Consider the following 19,064-nt stretch of genomic DNA (forward strand, 5'->3'; position numbering starts at 1 on the left):
GTCGTAGACTGGAAGGCGGGATGGAGAGGCATTAATAAAAGGGTCTCCTCTTAGTAGTCTTTCCTATTTTCTGCAGCTATAGATTTGCAAAGAGGTAGGTCAGTGAGCTGTCCTCCTGGCATTAAGGTTTCAGCCCTGTGCCATAGCACACGGTCACACAGTCTTTGTTAACTGAACGTGGTAGGCCAGTTGCCAGCTGAGCTTGGGGTTTAAAGCTATAGGCCCCATGCAGAACACGGACTGTGTCCAACCTGACCATCTTGTATCTACCCCAGTGCTTGGAACAGTGCCTGACACATAGTAATCACTTAATAAATATTCAAAAAGGGGGAAAGTGAGCATTTTTACATGCCCACAGTATGGAAGGAATTGTTAGTAACACTTAGGCAGCCCAATAAAAATCTCAATAGTGACATCCTTAAACCCAAAACACAAGTAGATATAAATTCCCCATCCTAGTTCTCCTTTCCCATCGCCACCCTTCCTCCCAGTCTCCCCGCCTAGGCCCCCGCCAACTCATCCCAATCCAAGCCCTTCCCACCCCTTGCACCCTTCCCCCTCCCTCTCTGTCTACGCCCCCTTCTATATCTGATCTGCACTCCCCTTTTCCATCTGGTCTGCACCCCCTTCTCCATCTCTGTCTAAAACCACGTTTTCTAAGCACTGGGCTAGATACAAGATCATCAGGTCAAAATACAGTCTCTGTCCCACATGGGGCACCCAGTCTAATAATGATAACTGCGGTATTTTGTAGTCGCTTCCTATGTGCCAGGCACTGTACTAAGCACTGTGGTGGATAAGACCAGATAGGGTTGGACCTCAACCTCTTCTCTGTTTATACCCTCTCTTCTCCGTTTATACCCCCCCCTTCTCTGCCTGGTTACACCACCCTTCTGCATCTGGCCTGCACCCCTTCTCTGTCTGGTTCTGCAGCCCCCCTTCTCTGTCTGGTTCTGCAGTCCCCCTTGTCTGTCTACAACCCCATTCAATGTGTGCTCCGCACCCCCTACCCCCTTCTCCATCTGGTTTGCACCCCCTCTTCTCTGTCTGGTCTGCATCCCCCTTCTCCGTCTGGTTGCACCACCCTTCTGCATCTGGTCTGCAGCCCCCTTCTCTGTCTGGGTCTTTTGTATATATAGGACAGTCCAGAGTGTTTTGGACTTAGCCTGTACCAGTAAACAGACAAGTAGCAGAGCTGGGATTAGAACCCACTACCTTCTGACTCCCAGGCCTGTGCTCAATCCACTACTCCATGCTGCTTCTCAACCCACCTGCTACTAGAATTTGGAGTCCGTTTCCTGGATGGACACTACCACCTACTCTAATTTACCAAAAATATATCCCATCCAAAGTGCCCCAAAACAGTAGCATTATTCATAGTGTCTTTGTCCTAGTGTTCTATTAGACCAGTTATATATATATATATATATATATATATATATATATATATATATATATATATATATATATATATATATATATATATATATATGTATCAGTGAAGGGTATCTCTGACCAGAGGGATTCTGTCTGGTAATAGTAAGTATATACAATTGTATATATATAGTATCAGTTGCAGTTTTTGAGCACTTACTATGTTAGAGCACTGAACTAAACGCTTGCGAGAGTACAGATGGGAACAGTGCTTGGCACATAGTAAGTGCTTAACAAATATCCTCATTATTATAATATAACGGCCATGTTCCCTGCCCAAAGCGAGCTTACAGCCTAGAGGGACTGGTCCCCATGTTGTCATTTAAGGTTCTGAATAAATGTTCTTGAATAATCAACTCGTTTCTCAGCTAGATTCAGTCCTTACTCACTTGTAACTAGAAGTGGCATCCTGTGATAATATGATAACAGGAAGAAGCGTGGCGTGGTGGAAAGAACACAGGTCTGGGAGTCAGACGACTTAAGTTCTTAACCCCCCCTCGCCACCTGTCTGCCAGGTGACCTTGGTAAAGTCACTTCACTTCTCTGCAACTCAGGTAGCTCAATTGTAAAATGGGGATTCAAAACCTGTTTTTCTTCCTACTTAGACTGTGGGCCTCATGTGAGACAGGAACCGACCTGATTGATTTATATCTATATCAGCGCTTAGACCAGTGCTTAGCAAATATCACTGAAAAATAATCCCATTTGTCCCTCCCTTTTTCTTGTTGACACCTGAAGGAAGCGACCTATATATCTCTAATGTCCCTAGAGAACAAATATGAAAAGAGATAAGATAAAGAATCAATGAATCATATTTATTGAGCACTGACTGTGTGAAGAGCCCTGTACAAACAACTTAAGAGAGTACAATATGATAGAGTTGGTAGCTATGGACAAGCTTACTTTCTAGAGGGGGAGACAGTAGAATCAAGTAGAACAATAGTTCAACAATGGAATGAAGAAATTCCTATGAATTTTCTCCTCATAGTTACGGCTTAGAAGACAACATTGTTCTGGAGTTCAGTCATTCAGTCATATTCCAACTGGGCACTAGCTGCGGCACTCTTGGTGTTCATGACTGAAATTTAACTTTCAGGTACATGTTCCACGTCTGAGACTCAGAAGATCTGTATCTGTTCTAGAGGATGGCCGATTCAAGAAAACATCCAGAAGTTCCCTCTTGTCTCTGGAGGAACAGACATTCATATAAAGTATATTCTGCAATGAGCAATAAAACCCCTATATGACCATCTCTGCCTGATCTTCAAATATTGCTTGTCAAGGGATTTTTTGAAATAACTTGGCTCCCTCAGCAGAGAGAGAGTTATTTAATATTGTTGATGTAACAGTTGGGTATTCATTGAAAAATTAGTCATTTTGCAAGATTACTTAAGAACAATGTCAAAAGATGGTTTTTCACGTTGATCCAAATGCTTTATATTTCTGAGGAGAACTCCATGTCCCCAGAATTGAAGTACTGAAAAAGACTGATTAAAATTCATAATGTAGATGCAGAAGTGAAAAAAAAATGTAATTTAGCTCAAAGGGAATTTCAATTTACTGTGTGACGGTGTTAAAATTAATCAAAATGGAATACAAGTGAGCAAGTATCACAAAAGAGAAGTAAGAGTAACGGGTAACGATGAAGTATTTGGCTTTTCTGGCAAGTACATTTCATATCTAGCACAAGAAATGAGACATTTAAGACATTTCAAAGAGGATAAATACCACAAGAGTCAAAAAGTATTGAGTAAAAGAGCATTGCCACTGCAGTATACTAAGATGGAAACCAAAATATTAATGAGTGCCCGAAAACGAAGACCCAGTACAACAATGTCCATGTAATAATGTGGAACCAAAAGGTATCAAGAGCATAAGAACCTAAATCAGTCAATTGTATTTATTGAGCACTTACTATTTGCAGAGCACTGTACTAAGCCCTTGGGAGAGTACAAGACAACAGAACCTAAAGTTGAGACAGTGATTAAGCTCAAATGAAAACAGACCTCCTTCAATTTACAACTGGGCAAAAACCAATAACAATACTTGTCTGAAACTATATCACTCCATAATTACAAATGTTAAATTTTCAGTTATAGGTACATGATGTACTCTAGCGGCCTGCATAGTGGATAGAGCAACAGCCTGGGAAGATCATGATTCCCCACCCCGGCTCTACCACTCGTTTGCTGTGTTATCTTGGACAACTCACTTAACTTCTCTGTGACTCAGTTACTTCATCTGTAAAATGGGGATTGAGGCTGTGAGTCCGATGTGGGACAGGGACTGCATCCAACCTGGTTTGCTTGTACCTACCCCAGCGGTTAGTACAGTGCCTGACACATAGTAAGCCCTGAACAAACACCAATATTATTATTATTATTTGTGAAATGTATCAAAAATATCAAAAATGACTGTGGATTAGGAAATAATGAGGCCTTGGTTAAAAGTGGTAATTGATCCCTTTTAATACAAGGGTAATGTGTACTTCAGTTATTAAAATTCCCATTTTCTAAATGCGAAATGCTGATTAGGATTATGGAGAGTGTAGTAGCTAGAATTAAGACTATTTTAGTAAACTGTCATCATTCTTGTACCATTGCATTAAAAAATTGAATTGGATTAAATTTCATATGTATCACTGCCTGTCTAGGATAATTCCTGGGTATAGATTTAGCAGAAAAGTGGACAAAATAATAAAAAAGACTATTTGTCAAAGCTAAACATTTAGGAGAGAGCTCCACTTGGCCTTAGGAAATTAACACCATGTTTAGCAATAGGACTAATCACCACCAAAGTTTTCTTTTTGGAAGCAAGTCATAGCTACAGTTCCAATTAATTTGGAAGTGAAACGAGTGAAGAACGGGACATTTAATAGAGATAGGATGTCAAGAAAACAAAGCAAGAAGCTCAAGGATATGCTTCCATCAGAGGCTTCTATATGTATATGTATCACTCCTCAAACATCAACCTGCTCACTGTACCTCGATCTCGTCTGTCTCACGGCTGACCCCTAGCCCACCTCCTCCCTGTGGCCTGGACCTCCCTTCCACTTCATATCCTACAGACGACCACCACTCTTCCCATCTTCAAATCCCTACTCAAAATACACTTCTTCCAGGAGGTCTTCCAGGCTACCACCTTATTTCCCTATTTGAATGGCCCACTCTTCCATGTTTCCTATGCACTTGAGTGTATAACACGTCAGGATTTCGATGCTCATCACCTCCAGCCCTGCAACATTTTTGTGCATTAGTCTTATATTCTTCCATCCCTTCTCTGTAATTCATTTAAGGTCTAGCCCCCTGCACTAGATTGTCAGCTCCTTGAAGGCAGGGGAGATCCAGAGGACGCTGAGCCTGTTCACAGACAAAGAGAAGAAACATAGCCTAGTCGATAGAGCCCCGACCTGGGAGTCAGAAGGACCTGGCTTCTAATTCCGGCTCTTCCACTTGTCTACTTTGCGACCTTAGGCAAGTCACTTCACTTCTCTGTTCCTCACTTTCCTCATCTGAAAAATGGGGATGAAGACTGTGAGCCCCATGTAGAAGAAAGACTGTTTCCAATCTGATAGGTTTTCATCTACCTCAGTACTTAATGCATAGTAGTAGTACATGGCACATAATAAGTGCTTAATAAATCCCTGTCCATTCCTGCCATCCACCCGGGGATCTGGAAGATGGAGAGCAATTGAGACGCCGAGGGGCGAGACCTGTTTTATGTGTGCAGACGTTATGAGACAGCGGAATTTTCTCTAGATCTCTGTCACCTCCAGCCCCGCTGTGAATCCTTTCCCATCCCTGTACTCCACAGCCCAGGTTAACAGGTCAGACTGGGGCGAGCAGGCGCAGGGCTCTGTTGTCTTGCAACCAACCCCGTCCCTCAGCTCCCGGACGTCTGCCACAGCAGAGACTCCTGGAGGCTCGGAGCGTGATGGGCTCTCGGTGAGGCCGGACCTTTCCGGACAAGCTCTCTGCCGCTCCGTGTGGGATTCCTTCCGGGGGACGGGCCACATATTGGGCCCTGTTCAGTGCTGGCTTCCCATGGGACCGGAATCACTCAGACCCTGGCCTCAGAGGCAGGGTAGCAGCCCTGCCCCAGGTGTCCGCTCCATGGGCCCACGTGACCCACCAGCCGAATGACTCTCACAGGGAGGAGTTCCAGTCAAACTGTGAAGACTGTGAAGCGTCCAACGTGACTGCTACGCAGGGAAGCACATATTTCATCATTCCCATTTTACAGTTGAGGTCTCTGAGGCCCGGAACCGTTAGGTGAGTTCTATAGCAGGCTACTGGCTGAGCCAGAACTAGAATCCAGCTTCTGGACTCCCTAGCCTATTAGGTTTTCCCCTGGCTGTACTGGTGGGTGAAGGCAGCCATCTTAGAAGGATAAACTAGGCCTCTGCATTCTTGGTCCAACACCTCTAACATTCTCTTACTAGCTCCAATGACCACACCCTGCCCTTTCCACAACTGTCCTAGACAATGATCTCTCTGCCATTTACTACCCCTATGCCTCTTATAATAATAATAATAATTATGGTGTTTGTGAAGTGCTTATTATGTGCCAGGCACAGAACTAAACCCTGGGGTGGATACAAGAAAATCAGGTTGGACACAGTCCCTGTCCCACATGGGGCTCACAGTCCAAATCTCCATTTTACAGATGAGGTAACAGAGGCATAGAGAAGATAAGTGACTTATCCTCCCTGTCCTCCGTAGACAACTTCATCTCTCCTCCTTCTTCACTGGCCTCTCTGCCTCTCCCTCATCAGCTTCTCAGCCTTCCAAACCAATCGATTGAATTTACTGAGGGTTTATTTCTGTTTTTATGGTATTTGCTAAGCACCTACTAAGTGCCGGGCACTGTACTAAGCACTGGGGTGTATACAAGCTAATCTTGCTGGACAGAGTTCCTGTCCCCCGTGGGGCTCACATTCTTAATCCCCGTTTTTCAGATGAGGGAACCGAGGCCCAGAGAAGTGAAGTGACTTCCCTCAGGTCATACAGCCGGTATGCGGCAGAACTGGGATTAGAAGCCATATCCTTTTAACTCCTAGACCTAGGCTCTTTCCATTAGACCATGCTGCTTCGGTTTATTGTGTGTGGAGCACTGAACTAAATGCTTGGGGAAGTACAATAATTGGTAGTTGGTAAATTGGAAAGTTGGTAGAGATGTGCCCTGCCCACATGGAATTTACAGTCTTCAAGGGGAGACAGGCATTAATATAGATTAGAGACAGGGGAAACAGTAGGGTATTGGGGAAAATTGTAGAGTAGTAATTGTAGAATAATAGAGTAATAGGGGAAATATACTCTCCCATACTCCTATTTCAGGTCCCAGAAGCTTGACGTAGTGTGTCTTAATGGATAAAAGCACGGGCCTCGGGGTCAAATGACTTGGGTTCTAATCCTGGCTCTGCCAGTTATCTGCTGTGTGATCTTGGGCAAATCACTTCACTTCTCTATACCTCAGTTCCATCATCTGCAAAATGGGAATTCGATCCTTGTTCTCTCATCTACTTAGACTGTGAGACCCATGTGGGACCTAATTTTGTGCCTTCAGTAATATTCCAGTGTTCAGTACAGTGCTTGGCGCATGATAAGCGCTTAACAAATACCGATCAATCAATGAATCAATCAATTGTATTTATTGAGCGCTTACTGTGTGCTTACTGTGTGCAGAGCACTGTACTAAGCGCTTGGGAAGTACAAGTTGGCAACACACCATTATTATTACATTATTATTTATTATTATGGAAGCTCGTTGTGGGCAGGGAATGTGTCTGCGAAATTGTTGTTAGATACTCTTCCAAGCGCACAGTGCAGTGTTCAGAAATCAGTGAACGCTCAATAAATGTGATTGATTGATTGATTGATGCTCTCTCCCTCTTATATCTCCTACCTCTCCTACTCTGACACTCATCTATTCCCCAACTTCCAGAAGGTCTCTCTCACTCCTGCCTCCCCACCTCCAGCCTCTCACGCCATCTCTCCAGCTCATACCAAGCTCCAATGAACACCCCTCGTTCTTAGGAAAGAGGCCATCTTGGTTTCGACAAACCCAGCCCCTCCTCTGTGAGCCCCCGCTCTGGGTAGAGTCTGGGCCTGGCTAACACGCGATAGAATTTCCAGAGAGGTGGACCACTTCCAAATTTTCCCTTCCCTGGTCTTCACTTCCAATCCACGTTAATCAAACAATCCAGAAATCACTGGTATTTAATGAGCACCACTCACTCTCTGTCAGTCAGTCAATAGTATTTATTGAGTGCTTACTGTGTGCAGAGCACTGTACGAAGCAATTGGGGGAGACCAATATGACAGAGTGAGTAGACATATTCCCTGATCACAACGAGCTTACAGTCTAGAGGGGGAGACAGACATAATAATAATAATGGTATTTGTTAAGTGATTACTATGTGCCACGCACTGTTCTAAGTGCTGGGGTAGATACAAGGTAATCAGGTTGTCCTAAGAGGGGCTCACAGGTTTAATCTCCATTTTGCAGATAAGGGAACTGAGGCACAGATAAGTTAAATGACCTTTCCAAAGTCACACAGCTGACAAGTGGCGGGGATGGGATTAGAACCCACGACCCTGACCCCAAACCCATGCTCTTTCCACTAAGCTATACAGCTTCTCTAATATAAGAATTAATATAGATTAAGATAAAGACATTAATGTAAAGGAATGCATTTTGTTTAATTAATATAAATAAATAATCCACCACCGGTCAGCCTTGAAAAACAATAATGGTATTTGTTAAGTACTTACTATGTGTCAAGCACTTTTCTAAGCACTGGGGTAGATATAAACTCGGCAGGTTGGACACAGTCCCTGTCCCCCATGGAGCTCACAGTTTCAATCTCCATTTTACAGATGAGGCTACTGAGGCACGGAGAAGTGAAGTGACTTGCCCAAGTTCACACAGAAGATAAGTGGAGGTACGGGATTAAAACCCAGGTCCTACTGAGTCCCGGGCTTGTGCTCTATCCACTAGGCCATGTTGCTCCTCCTGTTGACTATAAACTTGCTGTGGGCAGGGAACGTGTCTATCAATTCTATTGTATTGTGCTTTCCCAGAATTCTTAGTATAGTGGTCTGCACACAGTAAGCGATCGATGAATACTTTTGATGATGGTGGTTGTGGGGAGGTGTTACAAGGGAATGGACAGACAATAACCCTGAAGAAAATAGAGGTCATGTGCCAACCTGCCCCAGGGAATCCCAAGAACAACCAACATTGCACAGGCCACTTAGATGTCAGGGATGGCACTGAATTCAGCTACCTATGCAGTATGCTGAATCAACAATCCAGGGGGTGAAAAATGACAGTCACGGCAGAAGAATTCCCACATAGGACCCTCCCCGATGCTACCTTCACGTCCCTGTACCTCACTCTGAAGATGAGGAGTTCAGGGCGGGGGCACCACGACGTACAACATTGACAGAACCATATCCAGAGCAGAGGAGCCTGACTGTGGTTTTAAATTAGCGAAGGCAGACATGGTGAAAAACAGTCGTGTCGGAGAGGTGGGGCAGGCAGGTGGAGAAGGCTTTGCCCCGGCCCTCAGTGGCTGGCATCCTCAGCACGGTCCGGAAGATGTGCACACACTAGACGAGGATAAAACCAGGCAGAAGATACCAAAACAGGCGCTGATGGCTATGGTCACATAAAAGACATTGTGACGTTTAGAGCAAGAGAACTTGATTATGGAGGAGAAGTCACAGAAGAATTGGAGGATCTCATCGGAACCACGGAAGGACATGGAGAAGGTCCCAACTGAGGGCATCACTACTCTGATAACCCCAGTGAACCAGGAGGCTGCCATCATCTTCCCACAGGCCCCTCGGTTCATGATGAGCTCTAAGTGCAGGGGACGGCAGATGGATACGAAGCGGTCGTAGGACTTCGCCGTGAGGATGAAAACCTCTGAACCGGCAAACAAGACAACAAAGAAGACCTGGACAGCTCAGCCCAGGAAAGAGATGGATCTACGGTTCACCAGAGAAGCAGCGTGGCTTAGTGTAAAGAGCACGGGCTTGGGAGTCAGAGGTCATGGTTTCTAATCCAGGCTCCGCCACTTTGCTGTGTGACTTTAGGCAAATCACTTCACTTCTCTGTGCCTCAGTGACCTAATCTGTAAAATGGGGATTAGGACTGTGCGCCCATGTGGGACAACCTGATTACCTTGTATCCCCCCAGTGCTTAGAATAGTGCTTTGCACATAGTAAGCGCTTAAGAAATGCCATTATTATTATCAAGGATGGATTATGGGGCGGTTACGGAGATTAGGCAGAGGTCGACGAGAGACAGGTTCCTGAGGAAGAAATACATGGGGGTATGGAGACGCCAGTCGAGGGCGGTGACGGCGACGATGAGGAGATTCCCCGTCAGGGCCGCCAGGTAGACGAGGAGGAACAGCGCAGCGTAGACCAGGTGCAGCTCCAGGACGTCTGAGAATCCCAGGAGCAGGAATTCCAACACTTTAGTGACGCTAAACATTTCCTGGAGATTTCCGAGGCCATCTACAGGGACAAGGAAGAGTATAGAATCTGTCAGGGGTGACAGGAAATAAAGGTGAAGGAAAAGTGTTTTGCACGAAGTAAGTGCTCAGTAAAGACGATTGAGGGAATAAGTGAATTCAAGCAATCAAACGTGTTTATTGAGTGTTTACTATGTGCGGAGCATTGTACTAAGCGCTGAGGAGAGTAGAAGACAACATTCCCTCCCCAGATGGAAAAGCAGCATGATTCTGGGAGTTAGAGGACCTGGGTGCTATTCTCAGCTCCACTACTCTTCTGTTGCGTGACTTCAGGAAAGCCACTTCACTTCTCTGTGCCCCGGTTACTTCATCTGCGAAATACGGTATAAGACAGTGAATCCTAGGTGGAAGAGAGACTGTGTCTGACCCGATTATCTTGTATCTACCCCAGCGCTTAATACAGTTCCTGGCACATGGTATGTGCTTAGCAAATACCATTAAAAAAAGTCTCCCTCCTCACACACCCAATGAGGTCTATAGCCTTAATACAGTGCTTTGCACACAGTAAGGGATCAATAAATACGATCGAATGAATGAAAGAGCCAATGTTCCTCCCTCAGGCCCCTCGGAACTCAGAATGGCTTCAGAGCCGTGAGAATTGGCGACAGAGGCAGGGGCAGAGGAAGGTTGAGATCTGAAAATTAAAATAAACCCTACTCGAAGGAATCAAACCAGGAGGGAACAGCCCAGCTGAAAATGGGGAGCTCCCGGATGAAGTCACCTCCAGGTTCTTGTCTTAATTTCCTGTGTTAGAGATAATTTCTGGATTAGAAAAGCAGCGTGGCCTAGGGGATAGAGCATAGACCTGGGAGTCAAAACAACCTGGGTTCTATTCACAGCTCTGCCACTTGTCTTCTGTGTGATCTTTGGCACGTCACTTCACTTCTCTGTGACTCAGTTCCCTCATCTGTAAAATGGGGATTGCGACTGTGAGCCCCCCGAGGAATGGGGACTCTGTGCAACCCAGTGCTCTCGCATCCATCCCAGTGTTTAGTACAGTGCCTGACACATGATAAGCACTTAACAAATACCATAGTTATTATTGCTATTATTGTTATTATTATATTTATTATTATAGTCCAAGAGACCCCATCCATTATGGGGTCTGAACTGGCAGAATTGTCCTAAGCCCACCTAGATGTACTCTGCCTTCCACCACCCAAGCAGGAACAAGGAGAATCAAATAAGTGTCGGATTCCCCTTCGCCCCTTGTTTTTAGATTGTGAGCCCCTCTTTGGGACGGGGACTTACCCAGTTTTTTTCTTTCAGAGCTTTTTGTACATTGTTCCGCACATCGTCGTGTCTCACTAAATGCCATTGTATAGCAGAAATAACCAGCTCTGTCAGGGGATATGGAAACTGCTTTTCTCGGAACATTTTTCACTGATCCGGCCCCGTCCATCCCCACCATCGACCCAGAAGATCCGGCGAAGGGAGAGAAATGGGGACGCCGGGGGGAGAGAAATGTGTTATGCGTGGAGATGTGGGTAGACGGGGGAGCTTTCTCTTGTTTTCTGTCTCTGCTGGTCCTTTAGTGAACCCTTTCCCGTCCGTGTTCTCCCCAGCCCAGACCTTCTGGTAAGTGTGGGGTGAACGGGCGCTGGTCTCTGTTGTCCTTCAACAACACCTGTCCCCTCAGCCCCAGGACGTCGGCCACAAGCGGGTCTCCGGGAGTTGTCAAGAGTCCTGGCTCCTCTTCTCTCCCGCTCAGAACGTGACGGGCTCTCGGCGAGGCTGGGCCTTTCTGGAAAAACGCCCTACCGCTCCCCTCCGGGGGGACAGGCCACACGTTGGGCCGAGGGGCCTATTATGTTCTGTTCGGTGCTGGCTTCCCTTAGGGGCCGGCAGCTCTGGAGCCTAGCCCCAAGAGTAGGGTGGCAGCTCTACCCCACGCGACTACCCCATGGGGAACATGTGATCCTCCACATTGACGTGTGTCTCACACGGGGAAACTCCAGTCAACCTCACTGCGGTCACTACTTTCTGTCTCCGAACCTTCTTCCTAGTATGATCTGGGGTTCATTCTTGGTCTCGCTCTCCCTCCTCCTCCCCCACACACCATGAACTATTCCGGGATATGTCCAGTCTCCAGCTCCCAAATTCTCTCCCCCTACAACACCACCTCCTGTCCCTCGCCTTCTGACCAATATTCCCCAGGTTTAAAATCCCATCTCTCCAAGATGCCTTCCCAGAATAAGCCCTTATTTCCCTTAGTCTTTCTCCCTCTGCATCACCTGTGAACTTGGATCTGTCGCCTTTCAGCACTTGATTTTTTACTCCCACCCTCATCCCGCAGTACGTATGTCCATCTCCGTAATTTATTCATTCATTTATTCAATCGCATTTATTGAGCACTTACTATGTGAAGACCACTGGACTAAGCGCTTGGAAAGTACAACTTGACTATAGATAGAGACAATCCCTACCCAACAACGGGCTCACAGTCTAGAAGGGGGGAAACAACAAAACAAAACAAGTAGACAGGCATCAATAGCATCAAAAGCATCAAAATAAATAAACAGAATTCTAGATATATACATTTTCCTTCCCTACTGTGTCACCTACTCAGTACGTAGTTACCTGATTACCCACTGTCCCTCAGCATTTCATTCATTCATTCATTTAATCGTGTTTATTGAGTGCTTACTGTTTGTAGAGCATTGTACTAAGCGCTTGGTAAGTACAAGTCAGCAACATATAGAGAACATAAGGGCTAACAGTCCAGAAGCCCTTATGTACTTTTCCTTCCCCTACCTTTAATTTATTTTAGTGTCTGCCTGCCCTGCTAGATGGTAGATTCTTTGAGTGCAGGGATTACATCTACTCATTCTATTGTGTTAGTGTTCTGCATATGTTAAGTACTCATTAAATACCACTGTTGATAAGAGCTACCAATAAGATTCACCTCTTCAACTCCAAATCTTCCTGGCGGTCTAACCTCGATCTCAATTGAAGGGTCTGGGATGGGGATTGTTGAAGGAAGTTCAACAACCCCTCCAAGAGTCCATCACGTCCCTCCCTGGCCTCCAGATAGACACATGCCTAGGACTCCCTAAAAGGCCTTCACCAGGGCGGGGACAATCCCCATGGCTGAAAAATGGAAGGAGGCCCTCTCCTGGTCTGGGCTCGAAGAAGGCGCCGGGGGGTCCCGCACCCCGAGCACTGACCCTTGGGGAGGTCACGGATGGTGATGGAGCCGCCACCTCTGTCGCACGCAGAAGCAAGGGGAGGGACCTGATTATTTCTGGAGGTCCCTGACCACCTTTGCCACACTGCACTGGAGGTGTCCACATCGCAGCATCCCCTATGCTATCCTCTCCTTCCCTCTCTATCAATCAATGGAATTCATTGAATCCTCATTGTGTGCATAGCACTGTATTAAGATTTGGTAGACTACAGTACAACAGAGTTGATAAGCATATTTCCTACCGCACAAGGAATCTATTCTCTGCTTTATCTATGCGTCCGCTGAGTGACCTTGGGCAAGTCACTTAACTTCCCTGAACCTCAGTTACCTCATCTGTAAAATGGGGATTAAATCCTTCTCCCTTCTATTTAGCTATGATCTTCATGTGTTTCCGGGACGGTGTCCAGACTGATTAACGTATATCTTCCCCAGCTCTTAAAGTAGTGTTTGCCACATAGTAAGTGTTTAACAAGTACCAAAGTTACTATCATTAATTATAAAGAAATTCACAGTCTAAAGGGGAAGACAGACATTAAAAGTACTGATAAATTCGTAAATTTCATTGTACTTAGGGTGGGATGAATCAGGGGTACAAATCAAGTGCAAGGGCGAAGCAGAAGGGAGAAAGAGTAGGATAAATGAGGGCTTAGTAGGGGAAGGCTTCTTGGAGATGTGATTTTAGTAAGGCTTTGAAGACAGGGGCAGGTTTTGGGGGGAAGATGGGGCATAGCTCGGAGAGCCATCTCAATCACTTTCCTCTTTTCTCCTCTGCTCCCTTCCCTCTGCTCAGACCTCGAGCCCCTCTACCCACCAAGGGCCCACTAGAGTCCCCTGAGGAGTTTCTTTCCCCTCATTCTGGGAGCCGAGAGCCCCGGTTAGAGACCCGGCTCAGCAAAGCGCACTCCTTGATACCTCGGGCAAGTCACTCAACTTCTCTGGACCCATTTCCTCCAACGGGAAACGGGCGTGAGGCGAATCAGATTCCGGAGAAGGAAGCGCTGGGATCCTTAACCTCGCCCCGCCTCCTTCCCCGTTAGTTCTCTGGTAGGTGAATAGATGAAGAAAGAGAAAGATTTCGACATTTCGTCTCAATCAATCCATTAGACCTTCTCTTCTTCCCCGCCCGTCTCCCTCCCCCGCCCCCCCAGGCCCCTCTTTCCCCTGATATTTCTTGCTCCTCTCTCTTCCCTTTGCCTGATGCAGGGCAGGGCTGACGGGGTGGTCAGGCCTGCAGAGCCATCTGCCGGGGGAAGGGAGGAGACCAGTCGGGGCGGCTCTGCGATGTCTGGGGAGGGTAGGGGGTAGAAAGAAGTGGGTAGGAAAGAAAGGAGGGGGGAGAGATGCAGGCAGATTTATGAGTCCCAGTCTGTAGCGGAAGAGAGCGGAATCCCCCTCCGAAAGTCACTGCCTATAATGTTGGTGTGGGACCTCGCTCCCGCGCACTGGCCAGTGTAATAGTAGGGTTGTTCACAACTCCTGCGAAGGATGATTATAACTTCTACACCTATTTCTTGTTAGGGGTTAAAGGACTGTTGATTACTCACGCAGGTGAAAGTACTGTATAAAAAGGATGTCCTTGCTCTTGAGGCTCACCCCGCACTGAGCTCCTAACCAGCTCCTTGGGGCGGGGCGGACCCTTGGGAACAACGACCCTTACGTCAACATATATACAAAAATAACCAAAGCTTGTATAAACTAAGTTAGATAAGTTGTTTGTCTCGGACTATAAAACTGGCAAAGTCCCGGAACTCACTCGAAGCCTCACCTGTGAGTGGATGCACTGCCCACGGATTTTCCCAATTCTAGAGACTCTGGGTGAGCTGTCCCGGGGCTTCCCAGCTGAAGTTTTGACCTCAATGTAGCAGATGAATTAGGATCGGTGATACATGAACCCCTTTTTTGTTCTTGTTCTTTATAATTTGATCTGGATTGGTATTTAGTGCTTTGCTTATTTATTATAATTTGTTATTGATTATTTAGTGCTTTGCTTATTGATTATGATAAAGCCTTTAATCTTAATAAAATTGTCCGGCTGTCTCCGCTTCCCAAACTCTTCTCCGCTTCCCTTGGCAAAAAAGCCACACACATGCACGCACACACACACACACCTGTTCTTCAATATCTCCGGCTGCGTCAGTCTCCTGCACCTTGGCCCCTCAACAAAGCACACACCCGCACAAATTTATGGAGCGTTTCCTCTTTTCTCCGGCTAAGGAATAACATCTCCTCTCCATCCTGCCCGCGGCACATAACGCATCACAACCCCTGGGGACAGGAATACCAGAGTGGTTAGCCAGCTTTATCAAGATCACACAGCACTGAGCAGGAAGTTTTTTCATGCAAAGTCCTCGGGCTGGAAAGGCCCTCGAGAGGTCATCCCATCCTGCCCTTTGTATTCGGACAGATTTGCACTAGCCACATTGATTGACCACTACTGAGTGCTAGGGAGAATAAAGAGTAGCAAGGCGCATTTTCCTTGTCCTCAAGGAAATTAATGGGAGAGACAGAAAAACTATTTGCAATTTCCTAGTAGGCGGGTCCAGTGATTAGCAATCGCACTTCCCCACCTCTGGAAGTGTTTTTTTTCTTCCTATGTAACATTAATCCTTCCTGCTGCAGAACAGCTCCTTTCCTCTGTCTTGCCCTCTGGGTCTGAGGGTGGGCTCGGTGGTCTGTTTCCTTCTCTTCTGGCCCCTAGATATTACCAACTCCTTCAGAACCTCGAGAACTTCAGGAAGCAGACCCCCGTAGGTCTGGACTCGGTTAGGACTGGAAACAAGCATTGGAGAGGAAGGGGAGGCCGGAGGATTCCCTCGGCCAGGGTGTGGCGAGACCAGAGCAGACTGGTCCCCGTCTCCTGCTCCCCCTCCCCCTGCTCAGACACTGGCCACTTCATCTGTCCTCTCGCCTCCCCCGGGCCGCCCACCCCCAAGGGGGTGGGGTCTAGGATTCCCCCCACGGCGGGAGGGAGGAGGGGAGAAATGAAAACCAGGCAGCGGGCGGACACGGCGAGCAGAGGCGGGTAGTTGGCCATGGCCCTGGTTCTGAATGTTCAGCCTCAGGGCTAACGGCCCCTGGAGCAGAGGCTTAACTGTGGGGACCGAGACGGGCGGCCGGACAGCCTGAGGGTCACGGAACCAGGAACTGCAGCCAGGGGACACGGCTTGGTCGGAGAGGGGGTTATAGCCAACTAGAATCTGAACCAGGATGGTTCCGGGGAGCCTAGGCCTCTAGCCCTGCTGCGGGGCCAGGAGAAAGCCGGAGGTCGCCTTTACCGTCACTAAAGTTGCGTTCAGCCGGACTCAGGCGTCCTGCTGCTCGGAGTGACTAGGGCGGGGGGTCGGCTGAGGTGAAATGAAGAGGGACGGGGGGGGATTGATCGGGATGAAATAAAGGGGGTAGGAGCTGCTGAAGGCAGCCGATCAGCCGAGGGGATGGGGGAGAGGCTCCTACCCGGCAGGATGATTGAGTCGAGAAGTGGGGGGTGCGGAGAAACTAAGCAATTCTGGAGGGGGTGAAGGATTCTACTTTAGCATCCCGGACAACAGAAAGGAAGACTGAGGCCCCGAGAGGTTAATCAACTTGTCCAAGGCCATACAGCGTGGCCACCCGGGTAGAGTGGGCATATGTGTCCGACTACCTTGACAAATTCCCCAAAAGTCCACCTTTAATCTCGTTGCCTCTATCAGGGACCTCCCTGGCCATATGTGGGAAGGTTTGTTGTTGGGGCAGATAGGGACGGGATTGGGAATCTTAGTGCAGACACTAGAAAAGGAGAACTATCTCCTCTGTGGTGCCAGGAGAAGAACTACCCAGATGCTTCAAGTTATCCAAAGGGCATATGTTTCCTGATCAGAGACTTCCAGGTTATCGTGATTGAGGAGGAGATACTGCAGGACTTCTTTTAGCCCTCTTCATTGTGGAGTGGCCGTGAATGGGGCTGGAGGTCAATCCTGGCTTCTGGCCATTTACTCTCTCAGCAGTTCCTCAGTCATATATGCGGGCGGGAGTGCGAGGACTCTGGGTTCTATTCCCCACTGAAAATATACTTTGTGACTTGAACCAAGTTACCGTCCTCTGAGCCTTAGATTCCATACCAGGGAACTGGAGTTCGCCAGACCAGAAACCAGGGCCCGACCACAAGACAGGACGAGAGGGCATTGGGCAGCTGGGGGTGAGTTTGTGGCTTTGAGCGTGTCTGTAGGCAGGAGGGTCGGGGTGTGGCGGGGAGTCGATCACATTGTAAATCCAGGGAATAAAGGTGCTGGGTTTGCGGGAAGCTATGTGCTCGTCATCCTCGACATCTTGGGAATTCTTGCTCAATTGAAGTGACAGATTCGAGTCAGACCGCAGGAAGAACATTCTGCCACCCGGGAAACCTATTGGTGAAGTTGATCTTTGCCTAGAGTTTGGGGGAAGTTCACATTATTATAGTTTGTGGACATTCGACTTGGAGACAGAAAGCTGGCTGGTCTCGGCACCCAGGGGTAACCTTTGATTCCCAGGTAGGTCTGCTATGAAAAGCTGGGAAATCTGACCTGATCACGCTCTGCATCTCCGTACCCCATAAACCCTCCTCGGGGAGGCATCCTATTTAAGATCTTAAGGGAACAGAGGAAATTTGTGGGAAATTTAGCTGCTCTTCTGCACCGAATAGGACAAACGTTGTGTGTGTGTGTGTGTGTGTGTGTGTGTGTGTGTGTGTGTGTGTGTGTGTGTGTGCGTGTACGTGTCTGTGTTAGGGAGAGGGGATTGTGTGTGAAAATGGGAGTGTCAGTGTATATTTGTGACAGTATGTCAATGTTGTTAGTGTGTTCTGGAACAGTGTATCAGCCCTCACAATTCGGGAAATTCTTCCTGATGTCTAACTTCTATCTGACCAATTGCCAGGGGGTATAGAGAACGATAGACTGTTCCAGAAGTCAGGTGTGGGAACATATGGGGAACCTTAAATTTAGAGGAGGTAGAGGGAGAGAGGATCTGGGATCAGCAACCTGAATCTGAGACATTCCCAGAGAGAGGAAACCTAGGAGCCTCTGTTGGTTTTCATGGAGAGGGGTTATGAAAGAAGGGAGGAGCATTTGGCTGGGGTCAATGCAAATAGCTTTGCAAATAAGCTACCAGCCCGTGCACCTTACCAGAAATCAACAGACCACATGCTCGCTGATCCAAGAAAGCCACTTTAATTTTATCCCATCGCATTGAACCTGTGAAATGAGTCTCTCACAGATTATCCTATAGGTCAAACTTGGACATTCGCCCACTGGCCTATGGTAACATTCTCTGCTAGGGAAGCAGAAGAGCCATCTAATCCATTTGTTTAATTACCAGGAACCTTTGGTTAAGGAGTGAAATTATTATTGTATTTATAGCAGCGTGTCTTAGTGGAAAGGGCACTGGCATGGAAGTCAGAGGAAGGGGATTCTAATCCCGGTTTTGCACCTGTCTGCTGTGTGACCTTGGGCAAGCCACTTAACCTTTCTATGCCTCAGTTACCTCAGCTGTAAAATGGGGATTATGACTGTGAGCCCAACGTGGGACAACCTGATTATTTTGTATCTACCCCAGGGATTAGAATAGTGCTTGGCACATGGTAAACACTTAACAAATACCATTATTATTATTATTATTGCTTACCATGTGCCAAGCACTGTTCTAAGTACTGGGGTAGATAGAAATTAATCAGGTCCCTGTCTCTCATGGAGCTCACAGTGTAAGTAAGAGGGAAAGCAGGTATTTAATTCCTATTTCACAGTTTAGGAAGTGGAGACACAGAGGAGTTAAGTGATTTGCTCCAGATCACACAGCGAGGTGATGGCAGAGCCGGGATTAGAATCCAGCTCCTCTGATTCTCAAGCCCGTTCTCTTTTCACTAGGCCATGCTGTTTCTTATGAGTG

The sequence above is a fragment of the Tachyglossus aculeatus genome, unplaced genomic scaffold (assembly GCF_015852505.1).
Source record: "Tachyglossus aculeatus isolate mTacAcu1 unplaced genomic scaffold, mTacAcu1.pri scaffold_235_arrow_ctg1, whole genome shotgun sequence".
Lineage (NCBI taxonomy): Eukaryota > Metazoa > Chordata > Mammalia > Monotremata > Tachyglossidae > Tachyglossus > Tachyglossus aculeatus.